Source organism: Sorex fumeus, unplaced genomic scaffold, assembly GCF_029834395.1.
Source record: "Sorex fumeus unplaced genomic scaffold, SorFum_2.1 ptg000212l, whole genome shotgun sequence".
NCBI classification, from domain to species: Eukaryota; Metazoa; Chordata; class Mammalia; order Eulipotyphla; family Soricidae; genus Sorex; species Sorex fumeus.
Window position 1 is genome coordinate 1 of NW_026606269.1, and position 14,756 is coordinate 14,756.

The 14,756-nt window shown below is 48.8% G+C and overlaps 1 pseudogene; it reads right to left on the bottom strand.

The window, feature by feature from the left end:
* Positions 1-6,059: 6,059 nt before the first annotated feature.
* On the bottom strand, positions 6,060-12,236 carry LOC130017689 (uncharacterized; annotated as a pseudogene).
* Between the last annotated feature and the right edge of the window lie 2,520 nt (positions 12,237-14,756).

Genomic DNA, 14,756 nt, shown 5'->3' on the forward strand with positions numbered 1-14,756 from the left:
TATAGATAAGCATTATGGTACATTGGCCAGGCACATTTCGATGCCAGGGTAGCTAGCTCACCACTTGCCATGGGTCCATCTAGTCCCTCATCGGACCCTTCTTTTGGGGATTGAGGAAGTAAGGGCAACTGAGGCTTCAGTCAAAAGAGCAGATGTCTAGGAGACCATCAACTCTCAAGCTCAGGCTTGCTTTTGTAAATGTCTTCCTGTATCCATACAAAAAGCAATTGCTCTGAAATAGCTAACCATGCAAAAGACATTAAGGAGAAGAGAAAGACAATATTTACAAGTCAAAGTCTGATCAGGAGACAAAGGTAATTGAAAGTTTATGGGCAATCAACAAACATAAACTCTCACATGCCAGGGAGTAAGGGCAGACCACTATTATCCTACAATACCTGGTGATCCTCAGTGGTTTCTCCTGGCTGTGCACTCAGGTATTATTTCTGATGGTGCTCCGGGAGACTTTACAGGATCCTGGGGATTGAACCTAGGTTAGCCATGTGCAAGGAACACCCTACCCAGATCTACAGTTGCTCTGGTCTCAATTGGAGAGTTTAGATGCAAGTAACTGTGCACAGAATGTCGTTTGAAAGGATGGAAGGGGCGCCTTGATGAAATCTTTTATAAGTGGGAATATGGGTCAGGTCCCAAGCTCCCCACATCCCTGCAGACCATTCCGTTTTACCTGTGATCACTCACAAGGTTGGTTACATTCCTGGGTCCCACCCATGTCACTTTACTAATATTAGAGGTAAAAAAGGAAACATTTATGATTGAATAGAGCAAAATTCCATCCATCTATTAGTCAGATGGTTCTCAGGGGACCCTTTGTAATTCTGGACATTGTACCTAGATTGACTGCATGAAACACACTGTACTATCCTGATACTCTCAGTTTGAAATCATGTTTCTGAAACTGCCTCTTGGGGTTTTCTTTGTAGCTTAGAGTCCACTGCTCGCGTGTTTTCAAGGGGTAGAGCGTTGGCTGGACCTTGCTCTCTGATGTTCTTACCAGCCTTTGCTCCTGTTCCATGTCTTCAACTCTCTGTGTTTCTAAATAGGCCAGTTCCTCTCTGAATCGCCAGGATTGGCTTCGGTGTCTCTGCTTTCATCTCCATCAGTATTTATCATTTCCCCAAGAAACTCATTGTCCCGTACCCACCAGCTACCTACCTGCAGAGCTTGATTTCTTTTGACATGAAAACTCTCATGGCATAGACTAATAATTAGAATCATTCTCTGTACTTCTGCATGGAAGCAGCCAGCCCTGGTGGAATGTCTCTTCCTGCACACTGTGATAAAGGCTCAAGTGAGCAGTTTGACCCTCATCCCCACAGGGATGCTGAGACAGGTGGGATGTCTTCTGAGGTTGTCAAAAGATCACTATTCCCATGTCCTCAGCACCATCACTTTCCCATAGAAGCTCATATTGGACAGAATCCCCAGAAATGTAAACACTGCGGACAAACTTTTGAGTCCAGCATCACCCCGGTGGAACTATGTGAACATCCAGACAGGAGAGAAACCGTTTAAGTGTAAGGACTGTGGGAAGACCTTCAATGGATCCTCATAGCTTATACACAGGAGATTTCATACTGCAGAGTTTGTATGCATGTAAGGAATGTGCTGTGGCCTTTCTCTGACTCATACATCTTAGTATGCACAGAAAAAGTCACACTGGAAAGAAACCATATACATATACGGAGTGGAAAGTCTCTGCTTATTCCACAAGCCTTAGTACACAGATAAACTCACACTGGGGAGATAACTTACACTTGGGAGCAATGTAGGAAGGCCTTTACTTCTTCCTGAAGTCTTAGTTTTCATAATTTCTGTTTCGTAGAACACCCTTATATGTGAGTTAGGTGGAAAGGCCTTTCATTTCTTCTCAGGTCTTTCTGAGCATAGTAAAGTTCATACAGGGGAGTAAAACACTATTTTTGTCACTACTGTGGGAGTGTCTTCACTTACTGTTCAAACTTTTTCGTCCATAAGAAAACACACAGTGCAGTTAATCCATATATATACATATGTATGTATATATATATGTATATATATATATATATGTAAGGAGTGTGGCAAGGCCTTTGCTTATTTCACAATACTTTTGTGACACTGAATTTTTCATACTGGAAACAAACCTTATGTTTGTAAAGACTTTGGCAAAGCCTTCACTTTCCCCTAACTCCTTATTAAACATAGGGAACTTCATACTCGAAGAAAACATATGTAGGGGTGTGGGAAGATTTTTACTCAATCCTCAAGCTTTGCTGTGTGAGAAAAGTTTATCCTGGATTGAGGCCTTATATATGAAAGGATTGTAGGAAGATTTTGATGCAATTGGCATAGCTTTCTGAGCAGGAAAATTCGCAGTGCAGAGAAACCTCATAAGTGTAAGGGATGTGGAAAGGTCTTCAGTTTGACTTCAGCCCTTACTGCGCATGTGAAAAGTATTTTTGCAGTGAAACCTTATATCTGTCAGGAGTATGGGAAGGACTATCCTGGATCCTGGGGCCTTATGCATAGAAGGATTCACACTGGAGAGAATCTATATATAAATATACATATTTATATATATGTAAGAATATATATATATATATATATATATATATTTATGTAAGAACGTGGAAAGCACATTATTCGCACCTGTGACTTTAAAGAGAATCCTGGAGAAAATCCTGTAGGTAAGGAATATAGGAAGGCCTTCATGTTCCCTCAAGCTTTAGTAAATATAAAAGTTATGCTGGATCAATCACTTCCATAATAACAATGGCCGGCGTCGGAACAGGGCCCAGAGGTAAAACAATTTTAGTGTCAACAAGTGGGTGGGGGATTGATAGAAAAGTACAATAGGGAAGGAAATAATCCTGTTATGTGTGAAAGCTTCCTGTGATACTAGTACCGTAAGTGAAAGGTACTTGCTGATTATCACCTACAGCATGGTTATGATAATGTCCTGGCATGTGGACTTCCCAGTATGTTAACTGGTAAATAATGGTTCTTAGTGATAAGGCAAGGTGGAAGGAATTAAATAAGAAGTAAATAGGTACAAACATTGCATTTTTCTGGGTACTGTCAAGACCCACCATTTGTTTCATTCTTTGCTGTGACTCTGACTTGGCTCAGAGGCCCTGCTTTGCAGAGGATCATGGCAGAGATCAACCAGTATGCTGTGGTGAGCCCTTTTGACATGGGATAGACAGTCAAACCTCCATTCTTCAGGCCCTTCTATGTTATGTTCTGGTAGTTACATCCCGCTGTGCTGTCCATAATTTGTGTCCAGGTCAGCCACATGCAAGGAAGCACTTCACTCGCTGTAGCATATCTGCACTCATCGTATTCAGTTTTCCATTTGATTTACACAAACATTGAGGGTAAATGTTTTGAAACTTACACTTTGGAAGCAGTAAAATCCTAACTATCTATTATACACCAAAATGGGACCATATAGAATCCAGATGATTGAACCTGGGTCAGCTGCAAACAAGGCAAACACCCTATCCACTCTGCTTTCACTCCAGCAAACCAGCCTTACAAATTTACCTGAATTTTCCTAGTTCTCGGTACAGCTGGTGACTGACCCTCTAAGGCTGCTTGCAGAAGCGGAAGTGACGTCACAGCAGGGCATTTGCGTGTTTGCCTGCAAGACGCTGGGTCAGGCGTTCATTTGTTACGCAGGTGAAGGGAGAACAGGCTGTCCCACGTGGAAGGGGTCTGTGAAGGCCGGTTTTGTGGCAGGACACTAGCGGCCTCCCGTGAGCACCCCGCTCCACGCCTCCCGGTGTCTGTGTTAGGGTTCGAGCGCAGGACAGCCACACCTGTCAAGGAAAATTCTGAGACACCAAGTCCACACAAAAGCAAGAGATTTATTCAAGCATGCTCAGGCTCACAGCGTGACCGCAAACAGTCAGTGGCTGAGAGCCCCAGGCCTCTTCAAAGGGGGCTTTTTATAGGGCATCTTCCCGCGCATTTCAGAAAGCCCATGCACAAGTCATCCAATACATTTGAACTACATTACATTAGAAGCTGCACACAGGCAGCCAATCATTTTGAACAAGCCATCAGCACCAGCCACTCTCTTCTGTACAGGTCACCAGGCCATCCCAACGGGCAGCTAATTAGGCCTTTTCTGGCCTTATGGCCATATTAGGTGGATTCCAAAAACAGGGAAATACCTTATTAGGCCCTCTCTGGCCCTGTGACCTTATTAGGTGGATTCCGAGGGCAAGGAAATACCTCATTATGTCTTTTCCGGCCTTATGGTCTTTTTTGGCAAATTCCAGGGGCAACAAGAAGATAGGGGTACTTGGTGCTGTCAACAGGACGCAGCTGCAGGGCAGGATATGGGCTGGGACTTGCTTTGCTAGGGCCCAATTGTCATGGGGCTATCTTTCATTCCCCCCTTTTCTTCTAGTAGGTCTTCTAATCCTAGAGACCGTCATTCTGTAATGCCTGGTATTGCTGTTTCATCACTAATAGCTTGACCTCTCCCAGTCGGTTTTGTATAAATGCAAGCAGGCGACTAAGAAGGCAAGGGCCGATTGTCACTATTAGGAGGAGCAGAACGAGAGGTCCTGCTATGGCCTAAAGTAAAGTGGTCAGCCATGGGGACTTGTGGAATCATCCTTCGAAGCAACCCTGCTGATCCAGCAGATGTTTCTCCCGGGCCTGTATTCTTTCTCTTCACTTGGCCATAGAGTCTCTGGCCACCCCAGTGTGGTCAGTATAGACACAACACTCCTCCCTTAGGGCCTCACATAAACCACCTTCCTTCAGGAATAACAAGGCCAGCCCTTGCGGGGGCCCGCAAAACCACTCTCTGGCCCGCAGAGGTGGCCCTAGGATCCGTAGGTGCAGGGAAGAACCGACCGAATGAACACAAGACACAAGAGACAGAATGCAGCTCAGAAACAGAGAGAAAAAGGGACAGACTTTATTGGGGGCAATCAGGGTATATATCCATTAGTGAGGCAGCTACACTAAAGGTTGTGCCCATATATGGTTAGGAAGGTTTGTTTTCACCTATCATGCATTACAAGGTTTATGTGTATCTGGTACCAGACACGAGGTGATTACACAAAGGGCCATGTCCATATGATTTGCCGGACATGAGGTAGATACACAAAGAGCCATATCCGTAAAATTTACATGCATCACGTACCAGACACGAGATAGTTACTTTTTGTTATTACTAACAGCCATGACAGATGTTCTCTCAGGATAACCATACATCAAGATAACCATACATAGCACTGGTTTTGCCTCTTGCGGGGTCAAGTAGGTCAAGATGACCATACATAGCACAGGCTGTGCCTGCTGTGGGGTCGTAGGTCAGGATGACCATACAGGCACTTAGGCCTTGGTCAGTTAAAGGGCCAGCTTCCCACAAGCCCTCACCTATTTTGGAGGACTACTTATGACCAGGATGTTAGGCTTTTTTCAAGGCCGATATGGAGCCTTCGATCACCTTTAGATCCTGATTAATAGCTATGTGCAGTTGTTCCTGCTGTCTAGGGGCCTGGATTAGCGAAGCAGTTCCAGTACCTATCCCTGCGGCTACTCCCAATCCCAACAAAACTGCCAGGGTAAGGCTAACAGGCTCCCTCTGGAACCGAGTCTTTCCCAGCTGTACTTCTTTGAATTCCTCCCCAGGGTAGTAAGTCAGTCTGGGAAATATTCGTACCATTAAGCAGAAGTCCCGGCTGCTATTAAATATCTGGGTGGAGACGCACGGGGTCAGACCAGTGTTGCAGGCGCAGCGGGTACCGTTTGCTGGTAAGATGTACTGAGCCGAAGATGTGGGGGTTATAACCTGAGCACACCTGGAATCACCCTTTGCCAGCTTTCCTAGACAAGTTCCCTCTCCCGAGACCTGGACAAGTGTAAGCTTGTGGGTGGTACTCCAATCACAGCGGGTGGGATCATTCGTTTCTTGGGGTGATCCATTTACTGCCAGCTCCTCGTAGTATGGTGGCGCTGCACTCAAGCATAACCAACAGGAGACAGTTAGGTTTGGGTTGGAGGTGTTTAAAGCCTTATAACTCCCCTGGATCAGGTTATACAGCCGCTGCCCAGTGTGAGATGGAGGTGTAGATGGGGTCGGTGGAGTCCCGGTTACCCGTGGCGTAGTGGTTGAACTGCTAGGTGGGGAAGTACTCATGGGAGTAGTGGGGGATCGTTGTGGGGGCTAGAGGGGTCTACTTGTGACCGGACCTTGATCTGGGAGAACTCTATTTGGACCAATCGCCCTGTGGTCCACAGCCTCCTGTTTCAACCTAATGGTAAACCAGAATCCAGGGTCAGGGTGGGAAAAGTCATGGACATAGATCCTTAGTCCCCAAGTTTTCCCTTTAAGCCACTGGAGAAGGTTTTCCTGCCTTTTGCTCTGGGTAGTTAAGGTGATGCTGAGGGTATTATAGGGGCCGCCCTGATTACAGCCCCTCAAGTTCCTTACATCGCTCCAGGCCCAAGCGACCTTGATCCAGTCCCATGAGGAGGCAGGCTTCCAGTAAGCTTGCCCTGTGGTCTCGCAACCGCAGGCCTTACAATACAGAGCCTCCAGCCCTCCACAAGTCCTTTTCCCTTAACGATCTCTGCCATCTTTTGGACAGATATAGAATTGTTGCAGCCCGAGGCGACACCTTCTCGCCCTAGTCAAACACCCGATGGTTCCCCCTACTCCTGCATGGCCAGCATTTGCTCGGGAGTCAGCTCTGTCTGGTATTACTTCCTCCTCCCCCACATCCCAGGTGTCTAGTCCCAAGACAATCTGACACATATCTGGGCGCAAAGTGGGCCACCATGTCCTCGGAGTGTAAGTTCCCTTGACGGACCAGGCCACTTGTCCGGTAGGGGATACCATCTCCCAAGTCAAGTATTGGGGAGCGTGGGGATTACAGGTTATGGGGGGGGGAGAGTCCACAGTCCTACCCACACGGCGGATACACAGTCTGAGGGGATTCTCAGTCTTCTCCAGCTTCTAGGCAGATTCGGTCAGAGGGGCAGGTTTGAGGTGAGAGGCATCGATCCATGCGGCGATGTCATCGACTTTCACGGCAGTCGGGGTCGTCAGGATCACCAGTTAGGGTCCCTTCCACCGAGGTTCCAGAGTCTGGACTTGGTGTCGGCGGACGTAAACCATGTCCCCGACCTGGTACCAGTGTGGCACCTGCAGGTCACCAGGCTGATACGCGGTGGCCAACTGCTTCCAGACCGAGTGTTGGACTGTTTCAATTTTTTTCAGCCTGGCAATTAGAGGGGTAGACAAAGGGATCATGCCATCAAATAAATTCAAGTCCCTCACCGGAGGGGGAGTTCCATGTAGGATCTCAAAGGGGGTCAGATTTAGCAAAGTCGGGGAAGGGGTGTTTCGGGCTCAGAACAGGGCATAAGGTAGGAGCATGGTCCAATCTTTCCAGCCCGTTTTTACAGCTAGTTTAGTTAAGGTCTCTTTTATGGTTCTGTTCATCCTTTCTACCTGTCCTGAACTCTGGAGTCTATATGCACAATGCAATTTCCAGTTTATCCCCAGTGCTTTAGCTAGTCCCTGACTTACTCGGGCCACAAAGGCCGGCCCATTGTCAGACCCTATAGTATGGGGAAGACCGAACCTGGGGAAGATTTCTTCCATGATCTTCTTCACTACTACTTTTGCAGTTTCTCCCTTTGTCGGGTAGGCCTCGGACCATCTTGAGAAAGTGTCCACCATCACAAGTAGATACTTGAATCCATATCTAGCCAGAACTATTTCTGTGAAGTCGATCTCCCAATACTGCCCCGGTCGGTCCCCCCGAGTCTTGTCCCTGCACTAACTACCATACCTGCTGGGTAGGCATTAACCTTTTGACAAGCCTCACAGTCCGCTACTATTGCCTTGGCCAATTGTTGTTCCTCCTCAACGGTCAGGCCAAAGGTCTGGGTTTTCAGTAATTCAGCTATTTTCTGGGGCCCCAAGTGAGTGAGTTTGTGAAGAGTCTGTAAGTAAGTCAAGGCCTGCTGGTGGTCGTCCCCCTCATGCCCGTCACCGATTTGCTGTGGAGACTCTGCCTCTTGCCCATCATCCCTCAATTCTAGCCCTTCCTCGGCCACCTGGATTGACGCAGCCGGGGAGAAGGCAACTGCCCAGCGGGCTTGTTCGTCTGCCTTGTGGTTCCCAGTGACCACCGGGTCTGATCCCCGCTGATGACCCGGGAAGTGGATGATGGCTATTTCAGCAGAGAGGAGGACTGCTGCCAGGAGCCGTAAGATCTCAGGCTTGTTCTTGATCTCTTTTCCAGCTGATGTCAAAAGGCCCCGCTGCTGGTAAATGTCCCCATATATGTGGGCAGTGGCAAAGGCATACCGACTGTCAGTATAAATTGGAGTTCTCTTACCTTCTGCCAGTTTCAATGCTTTGGCCAGGGCAATGAGCTCGGCCTTCTGAGCCGAGGTTCTTTCAGTTAACTTTTTGGTCCAAATGATAGCTTCATTACTCACCACGGCTGCCCCCGCCCTCCTCCTTCCGTCCTGGAGAAAGCTGCTCCCATCTGTGTAGCAGGTAACATCCGGGTTCTGCAGGGGCTAGTCATTTAGATCTCGCCTGACTCCCGTCTCTTCGGCTAGGATGTCTTGGCAAGTTGTAAGACTGGTTCCTGCTGTTTATCGGGTAATAGGGTGGCGGAGTTCAGGATGGAAGGGGAACCGAAAGTTACTCGGTAAAGACCAACAGGATGCTTTGATAGTATGTAATGCGGGCGTTTGTGAGCCGCCTGTCAGGTGGCTGGCGAACCACACTCTCCAGTGTGTGTGGAGCTATCAGCATCACTTTCTGTCCTAGTGTCAGCTTGTCTGCGTGTTTTACCAAGAGGGTCGCAGCTGCTATTGCCTTCAGGCACCGGGGCCATCCACTAGCGACAGGATCCAACCTTTTTGACAAATAGGCCACCGGCCTTTTCCATGGTCCCAAAGTTTGAGTCAATACACCCTTGGCTATCCCTCCTTTCTCATCCAAATAGAGGGTAAAGGGCTTTTCTACGTCAGGAAGGGCCAATGCTGGTGCGCTGATCAAAGCCTTCTTGATATCATCAAATGCCCTCTGTTGCTCAAGCCCCCACTCAAAGGGAATATCATTTTTGGTAAGATGGTACAGAGGCGTGGCTAGGAGGAAAACCCGGGGATCCACAGTCAGCAAAATCCTGCCGTCTCTAGAAATTCCCTTAGCTGACGGTGGGAACTGGGGGCAGGGATCTGGGTTCCCATCTTTTTCCGGGCCTCTGTGAGCCAGCGATGCCCACCCCGAATCTTATAGCCCAGCAACGTTACCTCTCTCTTGCATAGCTGAGCTTTTCGAAAAGAGGCTCGGTATCCGAGTCTAGTCAGCTCGGCGAGCAGTCTGTGTCCCGCACTCACAGTCCTCCTCAGATTCGGCCGCCAGCAACAGATCATCTATGTACTGTAACAGGGTTATGTCTGGGTTTCCCCAGCGGAAGGCGTTCAGGTCCTTATGGAGTGCCTCATCAAAAATGGTGGGGGAGTTCTTGAACCCCTGTGGTAGTCGCGTCCAGGTGAGTTGACCTAAAATCCCCATTTCGGGGTCAGTCCATTCCAGAGGCTGGCTGGAAGGATGCAAAGGCAGACTAAAAAAGGCGTCTTTTAAGTCCAAGACAGTATACCAAGTTTTGTTCGGCCCCAAAGAACTGAGGAGATTATGAGGATTCGGCACAGTGGGGGTGGATATCTTCTACTCTGCTATTTACCTCCCGGAGATCCTGTACATGGAGGTAATCCCCTGTTCCCTGCTTCTTGACCGGGAGCAGAGGTGTGTTCCAGGCTGATTGACAGGGCACTAGCACCCCCTGCTGGTATAATTTATGAATGTGAGTTTTGATCCCTTCCCTAGCTTCTTTGCTCATCCAGTATTGACGAATCCACACTAGGGTGGCAGTGGCTCTGAGGGTCACCACCACTGGAGGTTGCTGGGTAGCTAGGCCGATCCCCGCCGTTTCTGCCCAGGCCTCAGGAAACTGTCTTAACCAGGAATCCGCTTCCTTCAACAGGGGCCCGTGCTAGGTCGCGGCCTGATACAGTCAGTATTCTTCATCTGCCCTCAGGGTTAGTATGGTAGTCACTGGGGTATCGTCCAATTCCACTGATCCAACTAATGGATTCCGGAATGTTACCTTGGAGCCCGTTGGGTCAAAGGCGATATTGGCCCTTAATTTGGTTAGCAAGTCTCTTCCCAGTAAGGGAGCAGGACAATTTGGTATGACCAAGAATGAATGCTGGATCTCTCTTTTTCCCAAATTCATGATCCGTTTGGTGGTCCAGGGTCGGTAGCTGCTGTCGTTTGCCCCATGAACTAGAGATTTCTTTGTTGACAGTTTCCCTAGAGGTTTTTGCAGCACCGAGTGCATTGCCCCCGTGTCTACTTCAAAGTCAATGGGGGTCCCCTCCACTTCAAACTTTCCCCTGACCTCACGGAGGGGGTCCGAGCTCCGACGACCCTAGTCATCCAAGGGCCAGCAAGTTTACAGGCTTTTCTCCTTTCCTTTTCTGGGGCCACTCGCGGGCCCAATGCCCAAACTCTTTAAGCACATTGGTCTGACTGCAGTCGCGGGCGTGGGGTCTTGAATTCCTGCCCCAAGGGTCAACAGGACCCCTTGGGAGGCCCTCTAATTTCTCCCCTGGTTGGCTGCAACATAGCGGCTTGTATCTTTGTCACCTCCTGGTCCCTCTCATTCCCTTTTCTCCTTTCTCAACTCTCTCTCACGTTCCCTTTCTTCCCTCTCTTTCTCCTTTCTTCTCTCTCTTCTGGGGTCTCCCTCTTGTGATACACCTTATCTGCTTCCTTAACTAGGTCCCACAAGGTCAGATCCTGGATCCCGTCTAGTCTTGGTAGTTTTCTCCGAATGTCTGCAGCGAACTGTCGAATAAAAGCTATGACCACCGACCCCTTATGCTCTTCACATTCGGAGTCGAAGGGTGTGTATCTCCGGAAGGCTTCCATGAGTCTTTCCAAGAACCTACTGGGGGATTCATCAGGACTCTGACTCACTTCCCTTACCCTGGCCAAATTAGTGGGGCGCCTGGAGGCTCCCCAGAGACCCGCCAACAGAATCTGGCCATAATTGGACAGATGCTCCCTACCTTGTAAGGTGTTGAGTCCCAATTGGGGCGACGCAGCAGGAACTGATCCTCAATGACGTTAGGGAGTGTGGTCGGTCTCCCATCATCTCCTGGAACATTCTTTCCGGCTTCCAGAAGAATCCGGTCCCATTCCTTGGTGGTGAAGAGAGTGTCCAGAAGTTGCTGACAGTCGTCCCAGGTAGGCTGGTGGGAGTGGCAGATAGACTCAACCAGCCCAGCCAACCTGGGGGGTTCCTCGTAAAAAGTGGGATTGTTATTCCGCCAGTTATAAAGATCCGAGGTAGAAAAGGGCCAACATTGTAAAGTTTGCAACCACCCCCCATGCCCATCGTCTATCATGGGACCGTATGGATGCAGAGGGAGAGCAACTGTTTCTTAGAGATGAGACTCGACCAGTTCAGGGTCCTCCTGTGGAGCTCGTCGTCGCCGTGCACAGGTGCCTTGGCCTGGGGGCTCAAGTATTCCCGACCAGGCTGGAAGAGTTTGGGTTTGTCCTCCCCTGTCCTTAGCGGCCGTCGTAGGGGGCTCCAGCTCCCTCTCCAACGCATTCTGCCCCGCTCCTCCTGCCTGCGGGGGAGGAGCCAGAGCCGGGTCTCCCACTGCTGCAAGGGGGAGATCTGGGTATATGTGTGGCACAGCTGGATAAGGGGGAGGAGCAGGCGGGGTGGAATCCAAAAGAATAAGGTTCCCCTGCGACTCGGGGAGAATCGGGGCTGACGGGATCTGTGATCTGAGGTTAGTGGGCGGCGAAGGCGTTTCTCCCTGGACCATGAGGACCTTGGATTCTTCTTTCGGTGTCTGTTTGGAAAGAAACGGCTTTACTCAGGGAAGGGTGTTCTCACAAAGGTCCCTCCAAAGAAGAATATAGGATTGTTGGTCAGGGTGACCTAGTGGGTCAGGTCTGAAAATAACGTCCTGTACTGCCCGGACCAAGTCCAGGTCGAACGCTCCATCCGCCGGCCACTCGACTCCGAAGGTCGGCCATTCGGCCGAACAGAAGGTCCGCACTTTCCTTTCTGAATGAAATAAGAGAGGTTAGATCCTCGCTTGCGGACCTCCGACCAGTGGTCCAGAGTAAGGGAAAGAGGAGTTGAGAGGGTCTGCCCCATGGCCAGTGGGGAGACTTCAGAGAGGAAGAGATAAAGACAAAGAGAGAGAAGGAGACAGGAAGTCACACAGCGACCCAGGAGGGTCGTCCACAGACATGCCAAGGGAAGAAGTCTTCCAGCTATTGGAAGGGGTACTGGTAAAAACATCACTGTCTCGCTCTCTGTCTGGAAGGAGGCCTCCGTGTCTCCTTCCGCCCAAACGAAGCCTTCAGGTGTCCCCAGGGTTCTATCACCACTGGGGCGTCCCCCAGGGTCGTGGCCTCTGGTCTCGGAACACGTCTGTTCGCCACAGCCAGAGGGCCCTCTCGGAACCGATCTGACAGCCACTGCGAGAATCCCCTGACCAGTCGACACACACACACCGATTTAGCGATCGCTGAGTACAGGCGCTTTACTCACCCCAGAACGTCTTGTCAGGGAGGTCTTGATCAGGTGGGCAAGGGTCCTTTTGCTCCCAATCCCGGGTGAGTCCCCAGATGTTAGGGTTCGAGCGCAGGACAACCATACCTGTCAAGGAAAACTCTGAGAGACCAAGTCGATGCAAAAGCAAGAGGTTTATTCAAGCATACTCGGGCTCACAATGTGACCGCAAACAGTCAGTGACTGAGAACCCCGGGCCTCTTCAAAGGGGGCTTTTTATAGGGCATTTTCCCGCGCATTTCAGAAAGCCCGTGCACAAGTTATCCAATACATTTGAACTATTACATTAGAAGCTGCACACAAGCAGCCAATCATTTTGCAACAAGCCATCAGCACCAGCCACTCTCTTCTGTACAGGTCACCAGGCCATCCCAACGGGCAGCTAATTAGGTCTTTCCTGGCTTTATGGCCATATTAGGTGGATTCCAAAAACAGGGAAATACCTTATTAGGCCCTCTCTGGCCCTGTGGCCTTATTAGGCGGATGAGGCTTAAGTCTCATAAACATGACAATGCCCAGGAGTATATAGTATCTGCATTCAATTAACTCTGAAGTTACAAAAGCATAATATTGCCTTCCTTTATCTATACAAAGCTGAGGGCTGCGGGCATGGCCATCCCAATCCTCCCAGCACAATCTTTCCAACCTAGGACTGCACTGGTCCTTGTCCAGGAGCAAAAAAGGATACTTGTCTAAAGTAAACAGTAGAGGATATAAAGGAAAGAGAAAGTTAACATTTCACTTACAAATACAAAATCCAGAGATCTCTGAAGAATCTGACTTTACAATTCACAGGTTGTGGTTATGGGAAATGGGTGATTAATGCATAGGGGAAGCAGAGCACAGGGAAGTTAAAGATGAATACTAAGGAAATGGGAGTAATTGGGATGGGTGTTACTCAGTAAGCCTCAGCTTCTTGTAGCAGAGGAGAAATGATGAACCAATGTTAAACCTAAATTGTTTAGAACCAGAATCCAACCAGCGTAAAGGGATTTGTTTTTTTTCAGCAAGAAAGTTTTGGTTTTCCAGGAGTAGGGACATTTGCACAGGAATCCCACTGGGTGTGCTAGGAGCACATTTACTTAGGGCCGGAGCCATAGTACAGTGAGTAAGGACTTAAGCATCCAAGTAATCGACCCAGGTTCTATCCCCCGCATCCCATATGGTCTGTACCAGAGTGATTGCTGTGTGTAGAGCTAGGAGTAAGCCCTGAATCTGCAGGTTGTGGCCCTGAAACAAAATCACACTAAGTCACACTTAGATATACACATATATATGCACAAACAATGGTGAAAGAACAATAGGGATTCAGGAGAAACTGTGAGTTTCTGTAGCAGAGATAGATCAAAAATAGGGGATTATTTTTTCTTTTTTGGATCACACCTGGCGCTGCACAGGGATTACTCCTGGCTTTGCACTCAGGAGTTACTCCTGACAATGCTCAGGGGACCATATGGGATACTGGGAATCTAACCCGGGTTGGCCGCGTGCAAGGTAAACGCCCTACCTGCTGTGCTGTCTCTCCAGCCCCAAGAATAGGGGATTTTTAAGGACCAGAAATTTGACTCTTTTAATGTTTCATTCTCGAATTTGTCTTTGTACATCATTTCCGCCCCCTTCGGTAGAATTTGCCTTTTTTCTTGTTATATTTTTCACCACAGCCTACAGTGCTCAGTGTTTACTCTTGTCTCTGAGCTCAAGGATCATTTGACAAGATTCAGGGTAGCATTGTGTGTCTAGATATCATTGGTTCTATGTTTGGTGACAACTGCAGGATCAGGGGACTTCTCCTTACCCCCAGGCCCCCCAGTGTGTGACCGACCAGTCCAGCATTTGCCTTTCCACTCCATTATTTGAGTCCATCCCCCTTGCAGCACAGATTCACCTGGGTGGCAAAAAGGTTCTCAGTGCCTAGAGTCTGGCTCTTTAAGGCACCTTATGGAAATGGAAGTGATGTCATAAGTGTGTCATGGTTCATTTTCCATCCCTGACACAGACACTAGGGCTTTTGCTCACTTGGCAAAGGACAAGTAAATTTGCACCTCATCCTGGAAGGGGGACTCTGAAGGCATATTTTGTGGCAGGATTCGAGAAGCCTCC